This window comes from Lagenorhynchus albirostris, chromosome 8 (genome assembly GCF_949774975.1).
Source record: "Lagenorhynchus albirostris chromosome 8, mLagAlb1.1, whole genome shotgun sequence".
Classification (NCBI taxonomy): Eukaryota; Metazoa; Chordata; class Mammalia; order Artiodactyla; family Delphinidae; genus Lagenorhynchus; species Lagenorhynchus albirostris.
In genome coordinates, this window is record NC_083102.1 from 85,072,920 (window position 1) to 85,097,571 (window position 24,652).

General features: G+C 44.8%; 2 protein-coding genes across 2 annotated transcripts in view; one reads left to right on the plus strand and one right to left on the minus strand.

Moving 5' to 3' along the window:
• Window positions 1-24,652, plus strand: part of MAGI2 (membrane associated guanylate kinase, WW and PDZ domain containing 2) — a gene marked incomplete at its 5' end in the record, with an annotated part of 1,082,576 nt that overhangs the window by 1,035,809 nt on the left and 22,115 nt on the right. The gene's annotated exons all lie outside the window — the stretch shown is intronic.
• Window positions 20,677-24,652, minus strand: part of PHTF2 (putative homeodomain transcription factor 2) — a 187,383-nt gene continuing 183,407 nt past the window's right edge. The window contains exons 32-33 of the mRNA XM_060157214.1: window positions 22,099-22,726; window positions 20,677-20,918 (exon numbers count right to left, since the gene is read on the minus strand). The gene's annotated coding sequence lies outside the window, so the exon portion shown is untranslated. The remainder of the gene's footprint in view (window positions 20,919-22,098; window positions 22,727-24,652) is intronic.

A 24,652-nucleotide genomic window follows, 5' to 3' on the forward strand; every position in this document is an offset into this window, starting at 1 on the left:
CTCTAGGGGGTGTCCTATGTGTCCCAGCAGTTCAGTCCCCTCTTGCCACTCAAGGGCCAGGGACCAGTTGGTCGCTGTGTTTGCGGACTCAAATTCCACAGGCTGCCAGATCGCTGCTTTCTGGCTTCTGCTATCTGCCCCCTGGTGGGAGAAGCTGGTCTAGAGGCTTGTGAAGGCTTCCTGGTGGGAGGGGCCAGTGCCTGCCCTCTGGTGGGCAGGGCCTTATCAAGGGGCGCGTCTAGCCACAGGCTTGGCTGTGGGCCGGCGGTGTTTAAGGAGCCTGTCTGTCGACGGGTGAGGCTGTATTCCCACCTTGCTGGCTGTCTGGCCTGAGGCGTGCCAGCGCTGGAGCCTACAGGCTGTTCGGTGGAGCCAGGTCTCGTTGCTAATTACCCAAACTGGATGTCCGCCTCCAAAGAGTCCAAGAAGAGGAATGCTCCCTGATGTTTCCGCCACCAGCTTTTATGAGCCCAGAGACAGCCACAGCCACACCCCCGTCTACCCCGGAGACCCTCCAAGACCAGCAGGTAGGTTTGGCCCAGGCTCTGGGGTACACGAGACCTTGTGTGCGCGCTCCAAGAGTGGAGTCTCTGCTTCCCCCGGGGCTGTGGGGCGCCTGCACTCAAGCCCCGCTGGCCTTCAAAGCCAAATGCTCTGGGGGCTCCTCCTGCCGAGGCCAGACCCCCAGGCTGGGGAGCCTGACATGGGGCTCAGAGCTCTCACTCCTGTAGGAGAACTTCTGCGATGTAATTGTTCTTCAGTTTGTGCGTCGCCCACCTGGGGGGTATGGGATTTGATTACATCGCGAGTGCGCCCCTCCTACTGTCTCTCATTGGGTTTCTTCTTTATGTCTTTGGATGTAGAATATCTTTTTTGGTAGATTCCAGTCTGTTTTATGGATGGTTGTTCAGCAGTTAGTTGTTATTTTGGTGTGCTCGTGAGAGGAGGTGAGCAAATTTCTACATAGGCTTTTGTTGAGATAAAAAGCATAGGAGGATGGCCCAAATTTCCACTGACCATCTCAACCTAAATCAGAAGTAGATGTTTGTTTGTATTTTAATAAATTCCTGCCTATTTGCTTCTTTTCTTGTATTGCTTTCTGTTAAGAGTTGAATGGAGGAAAACTGGCTAGTCCAGTGTTCCAGATAATTATTTCTGGTTAATCGGAGTTTTTTTTTGTTTCTGTATATTGTTTCTATTTTCTCTCAAATAGGTAGCTGTGACCTAGGTCAATCTAGCTACTCATTAGAATCACCTAGCTAGGTCAAGCTAGCTACTCATTAGAATCACCTGGGGAAGTTGCAGTTAAAAAATACCCGTAGAGGCTCCTCCCCAAGCCAATTAAACCAGAATGGTGCCAGGAGTGATGGGAGGTATGCTGCTTTGTTTTTTTAAAAAAAAAAACAAAACAAAACGTGCTGCAGGTGAGTGTACTGAGCAGCCTGAGTTGAGAATCACCAGTCGCTTAGATAAGGAGGGAAATCATACAGGGAGGCTGTTACGGTAACTTAGGAAATTTAGGGATGGGGCAATGAGGTGCTGAAAACAGCAGAAGTGCAATACAGGAGAAATGACAATAGCAAGAGTCTTGAAAGAAGAATCATTAAGGCTTGGTGACTGATGAGGTAAAGGGAATAAGAGTTAGGGAGAACTCAAAAATTATCCCCAGGTAAGACCCCAAGCATTTGGGAAGATGGCACACACATTGTCAGGAAAAAGAAATGGGAAAATTCAGAAATGACGCTGTTGACAAGGCGGGTGACCTTTCAAGCATTTCTTAACTTCTCAGGGCCTCGATTTTCTCATCTGAACTAATGATAGGGTTTGGTTATATGGTGGCTCAGTTCCTTTCAAGTACTAGTATTGAAAGTAATGTGAGTGAACTAATCTGGGGTAAAAATCCTTGTGGAATTTTCAGATGTGTGTGGACATTTAAATAGTGATTCACAACAAGCAACTGCATCAGAGCCGTGCATCTTCAGCAGACGGGGTCTCCAGGGAAGAGCACAGAAAATGAGGGGTGAAGGAAAGGTCAGGAAAGCAGAGTGAGAATATAGAATTTGCCTTGTTGCCTGCTCCAGGCTCTGTGTCACTTCCCTGCTTACCCTGTGACAGGTGAGCAGTGACACAGTGGCTGCTGTCCCTCATCCCAACTTTATGGACACAATCATTTTTCATATGACTACTTGGAGTTGCTGTCACATACTGGGTTTTCCTAGAGAAAGATTGTCTCTTATTAACGTAGTGCCTTCAAAAAATGAATTGGGTCATTTTGTAATTCATTATGAAAATTCACTTATAGAAAATAAGTAGCAGGAATTCTTAATAGCTCTTTTTATATTCAAGATGTCTCTCTCTTTTTCATATAGAATGCCAAGAGAGAGAAAAATTATCTTTTCCAAGTGAAATACATCTGTTCAGTTGGCCTTTTCCCATTATTTCTATCAATAGCTTATTACCTCTTGGGCATACAGCAATCAATATCTTTAGCTTGTTTTCAAAGTGAAATATCAGGCAATGGCCATGAAAACAAAACAAAACAAAACCAAAAAAAAAAAAACCCACCAAAAATCTCACTGCTTACTCTGCATGGAAGTGAAATGTTGATTGCCTTTCAGATGTCAAATATGGTGAAACCAAACCCCAGTCTTTCGATACTTAAAGCCCTGGGGCACGTAGAAGCTCTATCTAGAAACCCCTGGTTATGCTATGATTGGACCACAAAGATATGCCACAAGCATATGATGAGCTGCTCAACAGCACTAATGATCAGGAAAATGCAAATCAAAACCATAATGAAATATCATCTCACACCTGTTTGATGGCCACTATTAAAAAATAACAAAATAATAAGTGTTGACGAGGATGTAGAGAAATTAGAACAATTGTGCACTGATGGTGGGAATGTAAAGTGGTGCAGCCACTATGGAAAATTATATGGAGATTCCTCCAGAAATTCAAAATAGAACTACCATATGATCCAGCAATCCTGCTTCTGGGTATATATCCAAAAGAACTGAAAACAGGATCTTGAAGAGATACTTGCACATTCATGATCATTGTAGCATTATTCACAATAGCCAAAAGAGGTGGAAGCAACATAAATGTCCATGATTGGATGAATGGGTAAAGAAGTGGAGTATCATTCAGTCTTAACAAAGAAAGAAATCCTGACACATGCTACAACGTGAATGAACCTTGAGGACATTATGCTCAGTGAAATAAGCCAATCACATAAACACAACTACTGCATGATTTCATTTATATGAGGTACTAAATTAGTCAAGTCTTAGAATGTAGAATGGTGGTTGCCAGGGGTTGGGAGTAGTAAGGGGGCGTTGTTCAACAGGCACAGGGTTTCAGTTTTGCAAGATGAAAAATGTTCTAGAGGACTGTTATGCGCACGTAACACTACTGTAGGGTACACTTAAAATGAATAAGAGGGTCAATTTTATGTGTTTTTTAAAAAAAGGCAATGCCACACTGGGCTCTTATGAGAACCAGCATCTCTAAGGCTTAGTAGTTCAAAACACAGAGGACTTACCCTCTTCTGAGCTTTATTTTGTAAATTGCACTGAAGTGTGCATCCCTCAGGGAAATTAGATGAGAAGCCCCGAGTTTCTTAAAGGAGCCATCAGTTGGAGGGAGGTGCTCGTTATAGTAAGATTGGTATTAGTTATCAGTTCTCCCTCTACAGAGTTTTCTGTTTTGCTTCTCTTGTTGCTGCTGTTAAGATTCTTGCCTTTGGTTGATTTTGGAACTGGGTGGCTTTGGAGTTCCACTGGGGCAGTAAGGAAGTAGGACTGCAAGTGTAGAAAAGGAAATTCCAGGGTCTGGTGATGTTTCAGTGATTGTTTAAATATTTCCATTCCTTTGTATCCCACCTGTTTTCACGAAGGCATCTTTGAGGCAGTAGCTCAGGTTCAGTGGCAAAGGGGAATATCAATTGTCCCGCCAGCCAGGCTACGGAAACAGACAAATGTTAATAGAACACAATCCTCATTCCCCACCGGTAAGCTCACTGACCAGGGGAAAGCGTTCCCATCCGTCAGGAGCCTCAGGTGTCAGGAGCCTCAGGTGGTGGCAGCAGTCCTCACCCCGTTGACAGGTGATATAAGTGGAAACGCATTGCCAGGTTATTTAGTTATTGCACAATGGGCCACGAGGAGCATGGCATCCTTTGTGCCTTTCTTTGACCTTGTTTATGAAAGGTTTTGTGAGGTTATTATCTGTTTCATCAGTTAGCAAGCCCAGAGCCCGTGCTGGCCCCTGAGAGAACTGTTCGCCTCCTGAGGACAAGAGCCACAACTAGTAGCTCAGCGAGGCCACACTTCACACCCAATGGTGCCTTGTGCAGCACTGTTTGAATGAATGAATGAATGACTAGAAAGGACATATAGCAGTCAGGCCCTGCCCTCTGAGAGGTTATGGTCTACTAGGAAAAAATACAAAACAAGCACTCCTAGGACTGAAGGAACTTAAAAATAATAAGAACGTAGTACATACACACACTGAGATCAGGAGGATGCCTGTCAGAGTAAGTTGAGCGGGTGGGAGACTTTTTTAAGAAAGAATTCCGGGCCTCCCTGGTGGCGCAGTAGTTGAGAGTCTGCCTGCCGATGCAGGGGACACGGGTTTGTGCCCCAGTCCGGGAAGATCCCACATGCCTGGAGCGGCTGGGCCCGTGAGCCATGGCCGCTGAGCCTGCGCGTCCGGAGCCTGTGCTCCGCAATGGGAGAGGCCACAACAGTGAGAGGCCCGCGTACCATGATGAAGAGTGGCCCCCGCTTGCCGCAACTAGAGAAAGCCCTCACACAGAAACGAGGACCCAACACAGCAAAAATAAATTAATTAATAAACTCTTACCCCAACATAAAAAAAAAAAAGAAAGAAAGAATTCCTACCCCTCCAGTCCAGCATTGCACTATGGAAATTAAATTATTTTCACTAACTGCAGCATTTTTTGCCTATGTTTATACTAAACTCCATTTAAATATATGTATCATGTAAAATATATATATATATATATATATATATATTTAAGAGAAGGTGCAAAATAAACTCAATTCATAAAAGATAGTGTTGGATCCAGCTGATTCTGAGGCAGATCTCTCAGGAGGACAAACGTGCTTGAGAACTCAAAAAGCTAGAACCAAGCCTTTAATACCTCACAGCAGCTGGAAGTTCAGTTTGGACCGCTGAACAGAATGCAGCAAAATCCAGCCACCTCTGTTTCCTAGCAAAGAGTAAACAGTTTTCAGCGGAAATGTTTTTCTCACTTTCCCACTTCTCATCACCCTTCTCCTCCATCTGATCTGTCCTCAATCCACCCACCCCAGAAACTGGATGCTTCCACTTTGAAGCAGGGAAAGGACAGGGTGTGCGGGAAGAGAGCCCCCAACTTCTGCTCAGGCCAGAGACCCGAGAGGAAAAAACACAGGGAAGTGTCAATTATATTTTTCCAAATTCCTGGTTAAGAGTTTCCTCCTGAGAGAAAGCATTTAGAGGCCTTAGCCTCACTTTTCCATCTCTAATTAGAACATATTCCTATGGCAGGTACCTGGCCTGTCTGTCCTCCCAGGTCCTCACTCCCCTTCGGGGCCAATCTGACCAGGAAAGGGAGAGGAGGGACTGAGACAGGACCCTCACCTGGTAACCTACTGGGTCAGAGGTGCCACACCCCTGGGGCTCCCTCTCTATCAGGTCTGTTCACCAAGTGCTCCGGGGGACCTACGTGAAAGGCTGATGTTCTGAAATGAACTCTTAAGACAGAAATTAAGAAAGGATGTATCAAATCTCAATTGTGAAAATGTTCCTACTGTCATTCTGTGGCTGCATTCGTGCTCCAGTGATGCCCCAAAGGGCATCATTTTCTAACATAGCTTTCACTGATTTTAACACAATAATACATATTAGCTATAGACTATCTCAAAAGCAGAAACAATCGAAAGAAGGAAAAACTTTTTCCTCTTTTGAAAAGGTAACCATTTTGTTTTGAAACCTGCTTGATTCATTTGCCAATCTGTTTACCTGTCCACAATAGTAAATATCCTTCTACACATCATTTTTCACAGCTGCTTAGCACTTTGTTGTATAGGTTTATCATTCAACCAATCTCCTGTTTGGACTCCTCTTGTTTTTCTAATTTTTACACTATTGTGAAAAATACCGAAAAAATACCTTTGTAGCTATATCTTCCCATGTATCTTTGATTATTTCCTCAGGATAACTCTGAAAAGCAAAACCATTGGGTCAGAGTATCTGCATTCTCACGGGAGCATAGATGAAGTCGGGGAATCATACGGACCCAGTTTTGGGAGCTACTCCTGGCTGATGGAGTAACCTTTATATTAAAGTATCTTTTCCAATAACCAAGCATTTATGAGCTCTGGCAGAAGCCGTGTGATGGAATAAAAAATGCCTGGAGCTGAGAATCAGTGCTGGGCAGGAAGGCCGGGCTGCCCCACACACCCCGCAAAACCCCTCAGGCCCTGGCCTGGCTCTCCGGGGCTCCCACACCTCATTGCTAACATGGTGACATGGCTGAACTACAGGTTCTCTGACCACCCCTCCAGCTGGAGCACAAGAGGATTCCATTCAAAATTGGATACAATTGCATAGTATTTATGTGTACATACAGTTTGTTTTACTATTATTGTCCCTTCTGTTTTGTTTAGTTTGTTTTTAAGCGGCACTGACAATACTTCTCAGAGAAGCAGAGGGCTGTATGCCATCTCATAACACACTTCCTCGACAGTTTAAAAAATTGTAGGTCTTCTTGGATAGCTCAGAAGTTGCCTGTGTCCATGTATTGTATTTCTTTGGGGAAGAGCAATTAGTCAAGGGGAGGCCCAAGCCCAGGACACCACTGACATTCCTATGGCTTTTTTCTAAAGTGTTCTGGGCGATAAGAGCTTTTCAGGCACTTGGAGAATGAGTGTTGGGCGGGCTTCATTTGCCAGTGGCAGACCTGACCTATAGCACTGGACCTATGGCACACTGGACGGTGACAGAACCAGAGCAGGCTGATGTCCCAGGTAGGGATTGGCCATCACCAAGGGTGCTGTTGTTTCTGACTTCAGAGGTATCTATCACCCGGCAAAGCAGTATTCTGAGGCCCATTCCTGTTGACTTGAGTGTGGAAATGCTTCCATTTGGGGAACCAGCTGAGTCGGTAATATTTGAGGGACCAGTGGAGCCCAGGGTAACTAGTTATCACTCTTCCTGGTAACTATGCCTTCGCCTCTAAATATGTGCTGTTTCATTAAGAATGTTTTTATGAGATGATGTTTTCAAGTAGGCAGGCCTCTGAGAATCCCTTAAATTAGATGAAGACAGATCAGACCTCCGGGAGAATCATCTCCACTTTGTAGCTCAGAAATCTAAGACATAAGAGGAATTCTGACCACACTAACCTACAAAGCTAACGTAGAAACAAACGTTTCCGTTTCCTTGCCTTCTCCTCGCTCACTCAGGAATATTCCCAGCTGAACAGCAGCAGCGGATGGAAAACCCTCCTGTGTCACTTAGGTGCCAACCAAAGCAGACATCCCTGGCACATCCAGAAAGAGCTGTCTTGTCTTTGTGCAAGCACCTTGACTGAGCTGAGAAGATTCATTCATATTTAGTCTTCACTTTAATAACCACCCTCTTATTTTTAGCAAGACTGGCTTAATTAGAAGAGCCTATGGTGTGGAAAAAAAAGACTAAATGAATCAGAATAGTGGTCAACAACATTGGTCTAAAACCATCAGGCAATTTAAATACAAGATCCCTAAGGTCCCGATAGGTTCATAGCTAAGGGTAAAAACCATTCAAGGACAAAATTGAGTATGAAAATGTTATTATACAAACACAGCTGTAGCACTTAATAAATATGAATTAGCTAGCAAAGAGAGTTAAGGCAACTTAAGATGAGAAACGTAAAATTTGGACAACCTCTACCTGGTGATTTAAGAAATTTCTCTGTTGTAAAAGATTATTGGCCTTTTACATAGATATCAGACAGCCTTCATTATCAGTCCCAATTTGTAAAGTGGTATTCAGAGAGAGAAATACTGGCATATTTCAGAGGTGAAAAGACTAAGGTCTTAGAGCTACTATCTTATTACCAAGAGCACAAGTGTGTGGAAATTACAGATATAAATTCTGAAGTACATCCATGTTCAGTGAGACCCTGAATACTTGGAGTTCTCATTTTCCCCTCCGAACTGAAGAAGAAAACATTGAGCCATCCCTGCCATGTTTTCAAAGAAGAATTGCAGTGATAGTTTTGCTCTGCCAGGTATATTGATAGAGGATGTCATTGGGCACAGTCTGGCAAGCAGCGTCCTTGGAATTAATGGGTTTTGTTTATCAGGTTCAGATAGATCCGCAGCCCACCTATCTCCACGATCGGGGTGGAGAGGAGGCGTTAAAGGCTGTCGGGGGCTCGACTGCCAGCCACTAAAACATCATGGAGTTGCAATTCTGTCTGCAACCATTTGTTATGGGCTAGAGGCGATTACAGGAGTAGGGACAGAGCCCCCGCCATGATTTATGGTGGAAGGACAGCTCAGAGAGGAATTCGGTCAAGCAGCATGGAAGGGCTGAGCTGCAAAACGGGTGTCAGCCAAGGTGGGAGCACTAAGTGAAATTTCTAGAAGGAAAAACCTTCAGCCACAGGCCTTAGCCCTACATGTCCTGAGCCAAAGATAAATGTAAGCTCCTCTCCTTTCTCGTCTTCGCACTGTTTGCAGTTTGCACTGACCATTCCAGGGAGAAGCACTTTACTGATCAGACGGGTGACGTTGGGAGTGATCATGAGATTGATATGATTATGAGATTCCGTTGCGTCTTTTATTCCACAGTGTCTCTTTCTCATCATGTCTTGTCCTTTAAATAAAGGCAGCACATCATAAGTTTGAGGGGCAGAAGACAGAATAAATTAAAAATTAATTTTGAAACCATTTAAAAAAATTTCCCGGCTTTTTTTATGTCCACTGGAAATTCCTCAGAATGCCTTTTAGCTAAGAATACAAATCAATGAAACTATTTATGTTTGCAACCCATTCTTGGGTGAATGGAGAATGCACGACAAACCACTCCCCCAACCCCAAATCAGCGTGAAATGAAAATCCAGTTTACATAAATATGAGGGTAGAGAGGAGAAGTATCATAGGAAGTAAAAAACTGGAGAGAACTTCAAATTTTTAAGTGTTTTTTTCTGAGTAGTAAGAAATAGTGCTCAGATAATACACTTTTATATGCTTTCCAAAGTGTCTCTAATATATTTTAGTAATCAGAGAACAAAGAGGAAGAAGAGAGAGTGACTCCTTCAGGGGTCACTGATTCATTTCCTCTTAGTAATCATATGTAGATGTATGCGTGGGTGAGAACATGAACTATATGCACAAGGACTTTTAGGCATCTCCTGGGGGAGTCACTGTGTTCTCCACCCAGACTTTCTTCCTGAAATACTATCCCTATAAAAAGCAAAGCAGTACCCCAATTTAATATATTCTGCGTATAGGAGACATGCCAGTGAGGACCTAATAATATTCACATGGTTACCCATTTAATTTCAGAGCCTTCATTCCAAAATGTCACATGGGCAAGACTTTCTCTTGAATTGATTCATTCCCAAGTTAAAGGTTTTGGTGCAAGGCACCTACCTTAGCACTGAGAGGAACAGAAAGATGAAGGAACCACACATGTTACCTAGTAAGCATGACCCAAACAAGTCTATCGATAAGTAAATATCAGCCAACAGGTGCTCAGAAGAGATGAGCAAAGTGCATCTTTCTCTGTGAGGTTATCAAAGAAGACTTCAAGAAGGTGGTGGCATTTGAGCTGAGCCTTGAGCGATAGGCTGACTTTTAGGAGGCCGAGAGGGAGTGGGGCAATCCAGTCATAAGCAAAATCAATTGAAGTGAGGACTTGAGAGTTAAGGCAGGAAGAGCAATTTGACTGGAGCGTAAGGTGCATGTCAGAGACACAGTGGGAGGGAGGGAAGGCCTACCGTTTAGGCCCAGGCCATGCCACGGAGGCCAGCAAATGGAGACGATCAGAGCAGTGGGATAGCAAAAATGAGGCTGGAGGTGACGGCAGCAATGGCAACGTGACAACCACCGCAGCGTTGTAGGTGAGCAGAAACAAGGGCCTCAACTGGGGCGGGAGTGGAAAGGCAGGCAGAGACACGAGGAACTGCTGGGAACCTTATTGAGGGAAGGCGAGGGAGGACAGCCCTGAGGCTTGGCTCCTGAGTGACTGGCGGGCAGAGGAGAGAAGTGTGGCGGGCAGAGGAGAGAAGTGGGAGAGTCAAGATGGCAGCAGCTCATCATTAGAGAATCCGGGAGGGCTCAGCGGGCTCCTGAAAGGCAACATGCTGCCGTGGAGGGTCTAGGCTGGTACAATTACAGGCTCACCAGGAGATAATCCCACTCATTTTCTTCTCCTCAGGCAGTTCCATGCCAGAGCCTGCCTGGACAGCTGAGCTAGACAGATATCTAGGAAAGAAGATTCTTCTCCCTCCAACCCCATTTTAACAGTTTTCACTGGAGGATGTATTTATGGACAATCTAAATCATCCTGCCTCAATCTCTTTTCCTTCCCTATTAAGATGATGCACACAGAGCACGTAACACCCACCCTCATTCCTTGGTTCTTTGTAAAAAGTGCCCAGTCTCTGACTAGTCAGTATTGTAATTCTACATCCTGTCCATGGGGGTTTGGTCTATATATTATATAAAGATGGATAAGCAGTTAGCTAGCTATTTAGCGGGCGATGCAAAATGTCCTTAAACTGCTTTACATTAACAGCTAATATATTTAATATTTAATGTTATAAACCAGCATGCAATAAGTGACTTTTAAATCTTTCAGTCCATGTACATTTTCATCTGGGAAGAACATTTGATTAGCATATTTATGATACCATCTCAAGACTTAGTACAGCTTAATTCTATTAATAACAATTAATTTAAAAATCTTTGTCTCTTTTAATTATAGTTTTTGATTTAGTTCTTTCCTGTTCGGCAGGTAAGGGTTGCTGCAGCTGGCATGCAGGTGGCCCCTAGCTAGATTTGTTCTTTTGAGATCTATCATAAGTTATTCGGTACAGGAAGTTGATTAAAAGCAGCAGCTCCCTGTGTGGCCCCATGACTCGACTGTAGCTCAGCTTGTCGGAGCTCTGGGCAGATATTTAGGTTTTAGCTTATTCTCTTCCGCGGTCATGATCTTTAGCCCACGGAAGCCATGTTGAAGGCAATTCAAGCGGAGTGGTTAACAGCCTCCCCTGTGGATGACCCAGGTCATCTCATCAGCATCTTCATTGGGCCTGATACTGAAGACATTCCTACTTCTGGCCCTTTTTGGCCCCAGGGAATGTGGTGTTAAGTTCCTAGCTCCTCAACTTCTCCACTGTGGACTCATCACCCGGGCTCTGTAGATAGAGGGCTGCCAGGTCCAGGACACCAGGGACCATCTGGTTTTTGACCTTGATGTTCATGGGAAGGATGCAAAGCTGCTGAGTGTTCAGTAGAGCCAGTATCATAAGACATATATTAGAACTCGGTATGGGAGGGCTGCTGGCAGGGAAGACCTAAGGAATAGGGAATGGAGGGGAGGTCACATCTTCCATCTAGAGGCTAAGTTCCATGGGATAAGGCTGCAGGCACCCTGAATATCCCTGTAGAGGTTGGCTCCTTGCCTGAAAGCAAACCACCAAGGAGAAGACAGGATGCCTATCTGTTCACCAACAACCGAGCACTCCCAGACCTTGGGGGCTAATAAGGGAGTTGCCCTAGTCACCAAACGTTTTCAATTACAGAAAAAGCCAGCTTGTTTCAGAGTTAAGCTAGAATGCATCGATTACAGAAAAACTGTATATTGATCTAGCCCTGGTTCCAACTAGGAAAATTTTTAAGCCAAAAGGAAAAAAAGAGAAAGAAAGAAAAAAGTGCAGTAGACAAGGGTGAACTAGCTATGTAGCTGCGAAGAAAGCAACTCAGTTTTTCCCTCATACTGTTTCATATATGAAAGTTAGCATAACAGGATGGAGAAATAAGCACGTGATGCGACTACAGCTTTTTTCTTTGAAAGAAGAAACCTCAAGTCAGTCTGTCTTAAGGGAAGTTGGTCAAAGAAATGGTAAAGCAGGAAGGTCAGGTTATCTTGAAAAGTAAAATCGTTTCTAGTTCACCTAGGCTTATTAGTTTTAAAATTAAAGCACTTTCACTCCATCCATACTCTTTACTAAGAGACTTGAACATAGCTGTAAATGAAGTGGGCTCTGATTAAATGAATCTTCACTCTCAGATGAAGGCTTAACCCATGGATATACATAACCATAAAATTGTTGACTGGAACTGAAAAGGCTCATGAAAATGTCCTCATTATTCAGGTACTTTCCCTCAAAAATAAATTTCTAAGGCATTTTTCCATGTCTTCCTATCAGTCAGTATATAACTCTATTAATGTGCTTAACAAATTGTAGCGTACTTCTTTCTTTAGGGGTCCTTCTCCCTTCATTAGAATGTGAGCTCCACAGGGTCAGAATGAACATGGCTTAAATTCATTTTCATATTCCCAGTGGTGAGCACATTGCTCTGGCTTAGGGGTATGAATAGGCCACTCTGTGTAGTAGAATGAATGGATGAATGAATCAAGAAATGAAAGCATATCAGACCCCCAACCAAAGATCCTTACCTGGCTGTTGCTGTCCCACGTACCTAGGTCTCCACCACTTAGATACATCCTCAAGCTTGTGAGGGAGACTTCCCAAATGAAATCCCTTGAGTCTTAAGTTTCCATCCACATTTGACCTTTATCCCCGCTTGTAGCCAACGATGACACTGAGGTCTTTTGAATGTCAAATTGACTTTGCCATTGATTCTCGGACTCCATCTCTCGGAGGGAACCTCTATTTGCCAAATACTACCCCCCAAATGGTATGCTAGCTCCACAAGGGCACTGACGTTGTATTGTTGACCAGTGTATTCTGAGTGCTACCATCTAATAGTCACTCCAAAGACATTTGTCAAATGAGAAATTAATTAGAGATTTCTCAGTCTGTTGGCGTCCAACCAGTCCTCTATACTGCTGTGAAAAAAAAAGAAGACGGGGATAAAAAGGTATACTAGAGCTCTGCATTAAGATTGAGTGGTTTTCTACTGTTCAGCAAAAGGTGGAGCTGGAGTCTGAGGAGATGCTAATGCCACTGTGGGCAACTCTTTCACTGTGTCATTCTGTCCCTGGAAAGGCAGTGACAGCAGCCAGTCTGTCTTTCTCATGGCTACGTTTCGAGAGGAAGAAAAAGTCTCTACTCTCACGCTACACACATACACTCACACCCTATCCACACACACAGACACACAAAACACACACAGACACCCTATGCACAGAGACACGCACATAGACACGCATACACCTCTTACTTAAAGCAGCAATGTTGCCAGTTAGAAATAGTTGTTGTCAGTCTTAGTTACTAAGAGAAAGAATGCCCTGGGAACTCTGGATCCTGAAAAGGGAACATTAATAGTGCTGTAAATTTCAGGAGGAGAAATATTATCTTAATGTTTCTCATAAAATAATGGAATAAAGATGACCTCCTCATAATAGAACTACAAGTTAGGACACAAATTACCCTTTTTTTTCCCATTTACCTTTAATTAAGCTGCCCCTGGAAGATGAAAGAGTAAACAGAATGAACTTGAAAGAGAGAAGATTTATACCTGAGTAATTGGCTTGATCCATTCATTGTTATTTTTCTTTTTGCATTTGCTTTAGGTTAGAGTTTGGCAAAAATCAAACTTAGTAAAAGTAATAGTTATACCAAAAGTGCATCACTTCTCAGTTCGTAAGTCTTTGAGACTGAAACTTACACCTCTTAAGGTTTACAATTATTTCCTCTCAGTAAAATGAGGATGCCTGTGTCCTAGGGAAGGGCGTTGCCAAAAATAAAGTGCAAGACTGATTAGCCCTTACTCTTTCCTAAAACAGCAGTGTGACAAGTTGACCGTGAAGACAGTGGCCACACATCAGTTAAAACGTCTTTGACTCGCTTCATTCAAGCTTAGATGCTAAAAAAGAAGAAAGGGCTAACAGTCCATCCTCTAGGACTCTCTGAATCCAGAACCCTAATCCAGGTTGCTGGTTATTTCAGGTGGATATAAATGGAGATTTGGACCAATCCTTTCCACCCCCAGAGGTCAAGAGAGCGTCTGTACTTCTAAAACAAATTATTCTAAGACTTAAGTTCCCAGCGCAACTTTCTCTTTAAGAGAAGGCTGATACGAAGCTCCAGAGTGCAAACTCTCCACGCAGATGTGTTCCCATCTCAGGCTGAACCTGCCACACACACAAACAATAGGGTCCGTCCACCTCACCTAGGGGTACCCAAAGCCTTTTAGAGCAATTTCAGTGACTAAAATGTAGCCCCACAATTTTACTCTTTTAAAAAGTTCTTGTCATGTAAAACAGGTAAGAAAAATAATATATCCCACTCTATATAGTGTCTTTATTTCATACAAGGCAACTTTAAGGAGAAGTTTAAGAACTTTAAGAAGGAAAGCACTTAACATTTAATAGTTACGAAAATTGAGGCCCAGAGAGGTTTGCTCGAGATCGTACAGCTAGTCAGCAATGGACAATGTACTCGAACCCATCTTCTGACTTCAGAGCGTAGTGTTCTTTTCACTGAGTTGTGTGTGCCCTCCTGGCCTGATTCAAAGGCTTTACTCAGCTTTTTGAAGGGAATGCTGGTATATTCCTGCATATTGTCTACATTGATGTATTGATGGAGTCCTGCGTCTTGAGGGTCTGGAAGTTGTTAGTCAGCTGCATTTTGCAGCTCCAGGGATCACCAGCTATAATACTCTGGATATGGATAAAGCTGACTCGTTCAGAGTAACTCCAGGAGATTCAGTCCAGTCAGGCCTTCAGAGAGTCTCCAAGGGACAGGGTCTTGGTGGTCAACCAATAATAACAACAGCATTTAATTCACTTTGCATTTACTTCATATCGACTATGTGTCTGGCATTCTAGCGGGTGCCATGGTTGAGCTCACTCAGACTTCATAACAGCTCTGGGGTTGGGTACCACAGCTTCTCTCATTCTACTAGTAAGAAAGACAAGGCTGGAGAGTGCTGGTTAGCCTTGATCAGGGAGGGTGACCAGAGACTGGATCCAGAGCGATTTGACTCTGCAGCCCAGACTTCTAAAGCCTGCATTACAACAGCCCGTGGAGTTCATGCCTTCTTGATCAGCTGTAACCCTCCAGAGACTCGTGAAATTCAACTGGACTCCAGGCCATTATAGAGAATACCATCTTAAAAAGCAACAGCCAGCCCGCATCGGCTCAGGGCCTACAACATGCGCCAGACAGGAAAGGGCTGCCATTTTATTAGCCCAGTGAAACTGTCCTCTTGTTACTCTTTGGGTCATTTATCAAAGCATGTAAATGTAGCCAAAGAACATACTCCTCGACCACTGGGAACCTGAACAAAGGCCCCATGACCCTGACGTTTTGGGGCCAAGAGCAAGGCAGCAGGTGTTCGCCCTGCCTGCAGACTGGAGCCTGCCACGCTTTACAAAGAACCCACCTCTGAGTCTCATCGCCAGAGTCCGGGGCTTGGTCCCCGGTGTGTCTGCGGGGGAGAGACCCACTGCTCTACCTGGAGCGCAGGCGGAGGAGCCTCCCCTCATTCCCAGTGTGGGGACCGCCATCTGAACCCGTGTGGGTGACCTTGCCAACGCAGGGGAAGTTGAGCAAGGCGTAGCATGGAGCGCCCCTCCTCCCGCCTCAGGACTGAGCCGGGCGGGGTCCGTGATCGCTGCGAGGAGGAACAGGCCACCAGGGGGCGCTCATCCTCCGGTCCGCGGCTGGGCGCCAAGCTCACCTTTCTGCTCATCCCTGCGCGGTGGTCTGGGGAGAGAGTGGGAAAGACCTAGAATTGTGCTCTAACCCCTTTCTGCTTGCAAGGTGACCCAAAGGAAGTCGCTTACCCTCCGGCACTTTCCCCTTTGGAAAATACATACAAAATTAACTGCCACCCAACAAGCCCCGGACGGGTGCCCCAAGAACACCAGTGGGAGATGTCTCGGAAGTACGTTGGCAAAAGCAGCCCACTGGCACGGATTACTATCATTACGAATAATGACTTACCTGCTGAAGTCTAGTGTCTATATTAGAACGGCTGCATGTGTGCTGGGAGCTGTACTCTAAGTGACTCTACCCACACATTAATGGAAGGATTAATCTCCCAACCTGCGGAACGGTATTAGCAGGTCACTATGAGGTCCATCTCTCAAAACTGCAGACTTAGAAAGCAAATCTCAGGTGACAGCTACGCGGTCGGGTCCCCTCCACCGAGGGTAAGGCCGAAGAATTAGCACAGTCTTAATTACTCATCCGCCAGGGTCTACAGACTTCAAGGCGGAGCCGGAATGCAGGAAGCCTATTGCCCCGTAAGAACACACTCCGTTTTTCAAGCAATTTCTCCAGTTCATTTGTTTCAAGCACCTTTGAATTACTTTGGCATAATCACCCTACCCTTTGTCAACACAAAGTGATTGTTTAAAACGACTCAATCAGATCGTGCCATGGGCGACTATTTCCAATTATTATGATTTATTGCCTGTTTAGCACCAATGTGCCAGGCACCTTCAACAGAAGAGGTAGCTTCGAAAATGATTTTTCTTTCTGCTCCGGAGGTCCACAGAATAAAAACAGCCTGCTCAGAGTAAAGGAAACATTATCATCCCTGATGAGGGTCAGTGACTAAGGACATCTTGGGAAGGAGGTTTAATTTTCCAGATGAAGTGGAACAAGACTTTCTCACAGCCATCGATCCTCCTATTGATCTAGGGCACAGAGTAAATTGATTAAAGAAAGAGGAGAATATTCCCGGTTTTTCACCAGGCCGGGAAGAGAGTTGTTGTGGATAAACCAAAGTCACTTAGTCCCATTGAAGGTAGGAATCCGGTATTATTCTGAATTAATCTGAATTCCCAGCGTGGCCCCATGTTGGCACCTTTGGGCACTAAACAAATGCTTATTTAATTGATTGATTCAGGTGTGGGAGGTCAGACCACTTACAATTCCCATCACTAATCACATCTACAGTTTAGGGAATGGAAGTTATTTGTAACAGCTCTTCAGGGAAGAGCCTGTCATCGTTTTAATTCTTCCCTCAGGTGGTTGCCAGAAAAAGACAGGAGCCAGGTACTGCGTGGTGGTTTCTGAATGGCTGAGGATCTCAGGAATGTGTTGACTAGATAAACAGGCTCCAAGTTCTTAATAACAAGAGCCAGCTAACTTACTGACTTTTTAAGAAGTCCTGTTAGTGAATATTAAACATCAAATCATTTGTAAAAATTAAAAAGCACTATCTAGCAACACATCCTTCAGATACCCTCTCTCCAGTCATCCCTGAGGTAGACAAGGAACGGTTACTGTCCTATCCTGAATGAAACACTGAATGGTTCCCTGGTGTTAACTATGCCAGTAACACGGCATGACTTACGCTTGGTTAAAACACCACTAACTTAACCAGCAGTCTCTCTTGAGCATTCAGAGACAAAAGTCAACCTGGGAGGCATAGAATTTCTTATTCTTTCTGGAACTATCGTTCACTTGAGCACGCTGGTCACCACTGTTATTTCTTATCTCAACTTCAGGAAGGTGCTCCCTCAGTTCACAAAATGATCTCACCGACTAAATTGTGAATATTGTGGATCACCGTTGCTCAAACTGGGGAGCTCGTTAAAATGCAGATTCTGATTCCTCGGGCCTGGGGTTGAGGCCTGAGATGCTGTATTTTTAGTGGGCTCGCAGGTGACGCCAGTACTGCTGGTCCATGGAACAATTTGAGCAGCAAGGTTTTAGCAATTCATACACATTTTTTTCCTACAAATTGTACATAGTGTGTAATATCATTACATTTTTTTCATTTAGGAAGACAGTACTACAATAAAATGTAACTGAGTTGTATGACATCAAGTGATGTCACCGATACAGACATAGATACATATACGTTTATTTCAGGAATACCAGGTCTCGCCACATTTCTCTAAATTACGATGGTTGGCTGCGGTTCCACTTTCAAGAAAAGGGAATGAGTGATCTCCAACTGATACTCATCCTTCATTCAATTGCTATTTATTGAACACTTAGTACGTGCCCAGCACTGTGTTAGAAACTGAAGTTACAACAGCGGACAAGACAGATCACTGTCTCTGTCTAATAGGATTTGTATTCGAGGAAGAGAGATACAGAGATTGAGGTAACTATTGTGAAAGAAAGGAGCTGAAATAGAAAATGGACAAGATGGTGAGAGAGGCCCGTCTGAGGAGGTGACACTGAAGTTGAAGGGTCTGCTCGTGTGAAGCCACAGGGGGCCGAGTGTTTAGGCTACAGCTGTGCCCACAGCCCAAGCAGCAGCTCCTCCTTGGCGGCAGTGTGTATTGAACAGAAGAGGGCTGCTGCGCAGGCTTGATCCTCAGTCTGCATCCGCGTCTGCGTCACTGCCAGCAATTCATCACCGACCCCTCTGCGCTCAGCTGCCCACATCCTTTCCCGAGCCGGCCTCTGGCTCCCCTGCCTGTCTGCTGCCCATCCAGCCGCCGCACTAGCGCTCTCTGCAGGGGTTGCTGACACATGAGGAGTTTTCTGCTTGTGCACAGACCCATAAAAATCTGAGGCCCTGATAAACCGTCATCTGCAGTGATAGTCAAATAGCGTTTCTAGTATTTCTTTTCAGTTTAATTTTATTTCTGAAGAAGTGACTCCAACAAAGAGCCTTGTTTTTTTGCTCAAGTGAAATTAAACCTGCTGGAAGTTGGCCATTATGTATGAGACCAAAATGCTGCAGAAATTGATACTCATTGGTTTGTTTCTAGGAAAAACAGGGACTTTGTTTGCAGAAGGAAAAAATTCATAGGCAGTCTTTTTCAGAACCCAGTCAGAACTCTCCTGTTTAAGGTAAGGCAAACTCACTGCCTGGATGGATGCCTCCTGGGCTCTGGTTCCTTCTCAGGTGGATCATCCAGGAGGAGGATCTACCAGGATCTGTATTTGTTGATCCTGCTCCGGGGCTATAGCTCTACTTCCAGCACCTTCTGCAGGAAACAAGTGATAAAACTCACCTCTCCTTTTTGCTCCTCATGGGAACTTTAAATAAAAGTAACAAAAAGGGGTTTCCCTGGTGGCGCAGTGGTTGAGAGTCCGCCTGCCAATGCAGGGGACACGGGTTCGTGCCCCGGTCTGGGAAGATCCCACATGCCACGGAGCGCCTGGGCCCGTGAGCCATGGCCGCTGAGCCTGTGCTCCAGACGCGGAGAGGCCACAGCAGTGAGAGGCCTGCGTACCGCAAAAAAAAAAAAGAAAAAGAAAAAAAAAAGTAACTAAAAGGGTGGAAGGGGATAATCCCTGGACAGGCCAGTTAGCCTCTCTGAGCCTCAGTTTCCTCATCTGCATAATGGAGATAATGCCAGTATCTACATCAGCGGTTTTCTGTGAAATTTGAATGACAGATGCACACACAACATTTAGCACAATAGTAAGTGCTCAGCGAATGTTAGCTGTTTTTTATCGTTGTCATTATTATTTCCATGTGCTTACTATGTGCCCAAAAGTGGGATAGATGCTCATTTAGCTTTTACAAAAGTTTCAGTAATTTTAATTTTCATAACAGATACCTGAGGTAGTTATTATATCACGTAGGCTCAGAGAAGTTGAGTACTTTGCCCAGAGCTACAGATCTGGTCAGTAGTAAAGCTAGGATTTAACTCTCTACACTGCCTCGACTCTAGATCTCTTTTGCACCTCCAGTGTTCATGAACACTGACGTGACAAAGGCAGGCTCAAACCCTCCAGTGGTTCTCCGACACCTGCAGAATGGACTCCACAGTCCTTCACACGCCAACAAATGAAGAAGCCTGCCATCGCCTCTTCTCCTATCACCCTACTCCTCACATCCTGGGACAGTCTATTTGGAGTCCCCTCACATACCCCGGGCACATAGCACAGAACTTGAACAAATGAATGAGTGTGTGGAAGTATGAATGCAGGGAAGTCAAGATTATGTGGCTAACCCTGGAAAACAATGAAAAGTTGAGTTTGGGGGTGTATGAAAGGGAGAGATGCATTTTTTTCGTTTTTCCAAGGTAAGCAGAAGAGAAGCAACCACTTGAGAGAGGCTAATTATCGAGGAAATAGGGGATGACGTTGCTGCTAATAATAAAACTATAATCAATCTAGTTTTCACTTGAAGACCATTTTGTCAGGGAGGCCTCCCTGAACCCCTGAATGAGGTTAGCTCTCCATTAAATGCTTTTGTAGCATCCTTTACTGTTTTAAACTTTTCTTTTGATGATACATCACATCTGAAACCACTCATTCTATATCTACCTCATATAACAAGCTCTTCAAGGGCAAGGACATCATCCTTGTTCATGCTGAATTCACAGCAATTAACACGGTGCCTGGCACAGAGCTGAGGTTCAATAATTTTTTTTTAAATTGTTTATTTTTGGCTGCGTTGGGTCTTCGTTGCTGCATGTGGGCTTCCTCTAGTTGCAGCGAGCGGGGGCTACTCTTCATTGCGGTGCATGGGCTTCTCATTGCACTGGCTTCTCCTTGCGGAGCATGGGCTCTAAACGTGCAGGCTTCAGTAGTTGTGGCACGTGGGCTCAGTAGTTGTGGTGCACAGGCTCAGTAGTTGTGGCACACAGGCTCAGTAGTTGTGGCACACAGGTTTAGTTGCTCCGCAGCATGTGGGATCTTCCCGGACCAGGGCTCGAACCCGTGTTCCCTGCATTGGCAGGTGGATTCTTCACCACTGTGCCACCGGGGAAGTCCATGATGTTCAATAAACATTAACTGCAAGATTAATAGTATTTATCCATCCTAAGGGCAGTAGTGCTTCTGCTTACCAATACTAGTAAGATAAAAAGAAATTCCATTTCTTGATAAAGGAAATCTAAAACATGATACTCAGACTGAAGCAGCACACATTTAACATGTTTTAGTTCAAGCATCAGTGAGTTAACTCACTTGTTAGATAAAGAGGAAGGATCACCCTTATTACTCTGCTGCTTAAAACCTTTCCCACTATCTTTAGGATGAAGTTCTCCTTAGCTGGTACCTGGGGTTCCCAGGTACCCAACCTGCTTTTCCAGTCCCCTCTTCTATCACTAGCCCAGGCACCCCTTACCATTCCCACAACCCACTGAGCCCTTGCTGATCCCACCTTCTTGAATACTCTTTCCTACTTTCTGCATCCAGTGAACTCTTATTTTCCCTTCAAACTCCCACTAAAACCAAAACCTCCCCCAAGTCCAAAATACAGAACAATCTGTTCTCTCCGTACCCACTTCACAGCACTCTGTACTTGCCCCTCAAAGTCTAGAAATCTGAAGTAGTACACTGTGAGCTCCTTGAAGGCACTAATTGCGTCTTGTTCATCTCTACATCTCCGGTGCCTAGCACATGCCTGCGTAAAGCTCAGCACTTCTTCCCATGAATAAATATAAAAGAAAACCTTGGGTCCTCCTTGGCTATTCTCTTTCCCTCACACCCAATATCCAGCCCATCCGTAGGTCCAATCTAATCTGTCTTCAGAATCGATCCAGAAATCAGCCCCTTCTCCCCAGTCCCATCACCACCCCCTAGTCCAAGCCACACCATCTGTTGCCTGAGAACCCCAGTAGCCTCCTGACTGGTTTTCTTGATTCCACCTGCAGTGCATTCCACACATAGCAGCTACATGGGCCTTTTAAAATGTCATTCCCCTGCTTGAGACCATCCAGTGGTCTCTGTCACACTTAGAATAAAATTCAGATTCCTCACTGAAGCCCTGTTTGACCCACACCTCCCCTCTTGCATCTCCCAGCCCTGTTCACCACATGCCTCCAATATGCCAAGCCCTCTCTCTGTTCTTGTTCCTTTTTTGCCCACATGACTTCTACTCAGCGTCCGAGTCCCTGCTCAGCGTCACCTCATCACAGAAGCCTTCTCTGACCACCTTATCTCAAATAGAACCCAAATTTCTCTCCATCTCCTTGCCTTACCTTACTTTTCTGAATTGTACTGATTCATATCATATTTGTTATTGTCACCTATTTGTATATTGATTTTCTGTCTCTTCCACTCTGAAAGTAAGGTCCAGGACACAGGAATATTGCTTTCTTCACAGGTGTATTTTCAGTGCAGAGATCTGTGTCACGTAAATAGTAGGTGCTCAATAAACATTTGTTCAGTGAAAAGTTTTCCCCAGGTTTCTGCTGAAGATGGCAGGAGGGCAGGTCTGGTGCTTGATGGCTGAGGCCATCTCCTGGGCTACCAGGCACCCATCATGGCCAAGCAGGTGGTACTCTGGGCGGGAAGGTAGTAGTCACATGCTGAGTGGGCATGAACATCCTTGATGGCTATTTCTCAGGAACAAGTTAAAGTACCTGGCCTTCCTCTGCAAGCGCGTGACCAACTGGTCACCTGGCCCCTACCTCGTCCGGCCACAGTCGCATCCCGTGGCGGATGGAGGAGGCATGCCGCCCACGAGACCAGGCAAGGCCAGGCTGCCCTGGCTGCTTGTGGTGTTGGATGGGATCCCGCGACCCGTGACAAGAAAAAGCAGACGATTGTTCCTGCTGTCCTCATGGCTGTGTCTGGAGGCTTCGTGAAAGTTTGTCCACCTGGGGTGCCAGGATCAGGAGGTTGGCTGGGACCCGTACGGAGGTGACAGTCACCCTGGAGGAGAAGAGGAAGAAAGCCAAGATTCTTTACTGGAAGCAGGAACAGCTCATGAGGCTACAGAAACAGGCCAAAAAGAATGTGGAGAAGAAAACCAGCCGATCCACAGAGATCCTCAAGACCCAGGGACTCCTGGTCTGAGCGCAGTAAAGACAGTTTATTCCTCATGCCTGGTCTGCCCTTCGTCCAGCGCCACCCTGGGATGTGGGCACCCAAGGGCAGCCATCCAGGGGCCACAGGCAGCCTGGGGCGTAGAAGGCTGGGGACACAGAAGAGGCCTTGGTCATTGCTCCTGACTAAGAAAAAACCTTTCTTTAAGAAGCTACTTTAAACATTTCTAAGACCTGTGCAGGCATAATTTGTCCATGACCTACTTGTTCATGAGCGACTTCTAGAAAATCAGTGGTAGGAACAACTAGTTACTTCAGTTTTAGTATTTGCAAAAGTGAGCTGGAAAACCATCATTGGAGGGGAACCCTGCCTTGTGAATGGGGCATCTGTTGAAATGTCCCACGTGGTCATATACTATCCTTGGCAGCTGTGAGAATGTAGGGAAATGCTTGCTGGGACAGAGGCTGGTGTGGTACCAAGGTCTCCATAGAGGGGCCAGGCTGGGAAGACATGCAGCCACGGGGTTACAGGCATAGCTTTTGCTCTTCTCTGTATTTGTGATCAGAAGTGAATAACTTATTTTTAAAGGGGAGAAAAAAGGATGGATAGAGCAGCTGGCTAACGGGTCCTCAATGGCGGCAGAGATATGAGAGGACAGTGTTTTGTCTCTGGATAGCCTTGATGAGATATGGTAACAGCAAAATTGGATGACTCTAGACACAAGAGCTTTGCTTCCACAAATTTATTTTCTTTGTAAAACAGCCAGAATTGTTAAAAAGGGACTTTGCTCCCTGGGGACATATTGATGGGGATACAGTTACACATCACTTGTGGGGCCTCCCAGTCTAGAAGTGGATTAATGTGATGCCTGAGTCTTGCCCATGGACAGCTTAGACAGAGGAAGGGTTAATGGAGAAGAGCTTGTTTGGGTACTGCAGAGGTGTGAATTTAGCTGGAGTCCAAGAGCATCCTCTGAGTAGCTCATTTCCACTTCTTCCACCTTTGGCGAGAGGTGGCTCTTATCCATTTCCATCACTTCTCCCCTGAAATAGGTATGTGATGATTGATTATTCTCATCCCTTACTTCCTCTCTTTGCCACTTCGGACAGGGATGTATTTCTGCGATGAAGAACACGATTCCAGAAAAGCTTAGAGATTAAAGATGACTTCTAAAGATTAAAAGGAAAACCTCTTTGAGATTCAGCTGACTGGGAATTCAGAATTCATTATTAGTTTCATTGGGCTGAGATTTATCTTAGTCGAATGGTGAGGGAGGGAGGAAGGGAAGTTACTAAGCAAATTAGTGGTGGAAACATTATTTGCAAAAGGTGTAACCAGTTTAAACAACTTCTTCACACCAGCTGTAAGCACAGTTTATCAGCACTACTAATTTTTCACATTTTTAAATTGAGGTATAATTTACATATAGTAAAATTCACCAGTTTCGTGTACAATTTTACCAGTTTTGAAAAACCTATACAATTATATATTATCACTACCATAATCAAGATACAGAACACTTCCATAAGCTCCCCTAATTCTCTCATTCTCCACTGGGGTCAAGCCTCTTTAAACCCCCAACCCCTGGAAACCACTTATCAGTTTTCCGTCCCTTTAGTTTTGTCACTTGGAGAATGATAAAAGGAATCATACTGTATGTGACTTGTTGAAGCTGACTTATTTCACTTAGCATCTGAGATTCACTCGTGTTGTTGGGTGTATAAGTAGTTTTTTTCCATTTCATCGCTGAGTCCTATTCCACTGCAGCACAGTGTGTTTACCTAGTCACTAGTCGATGGACATTTGGGTTGT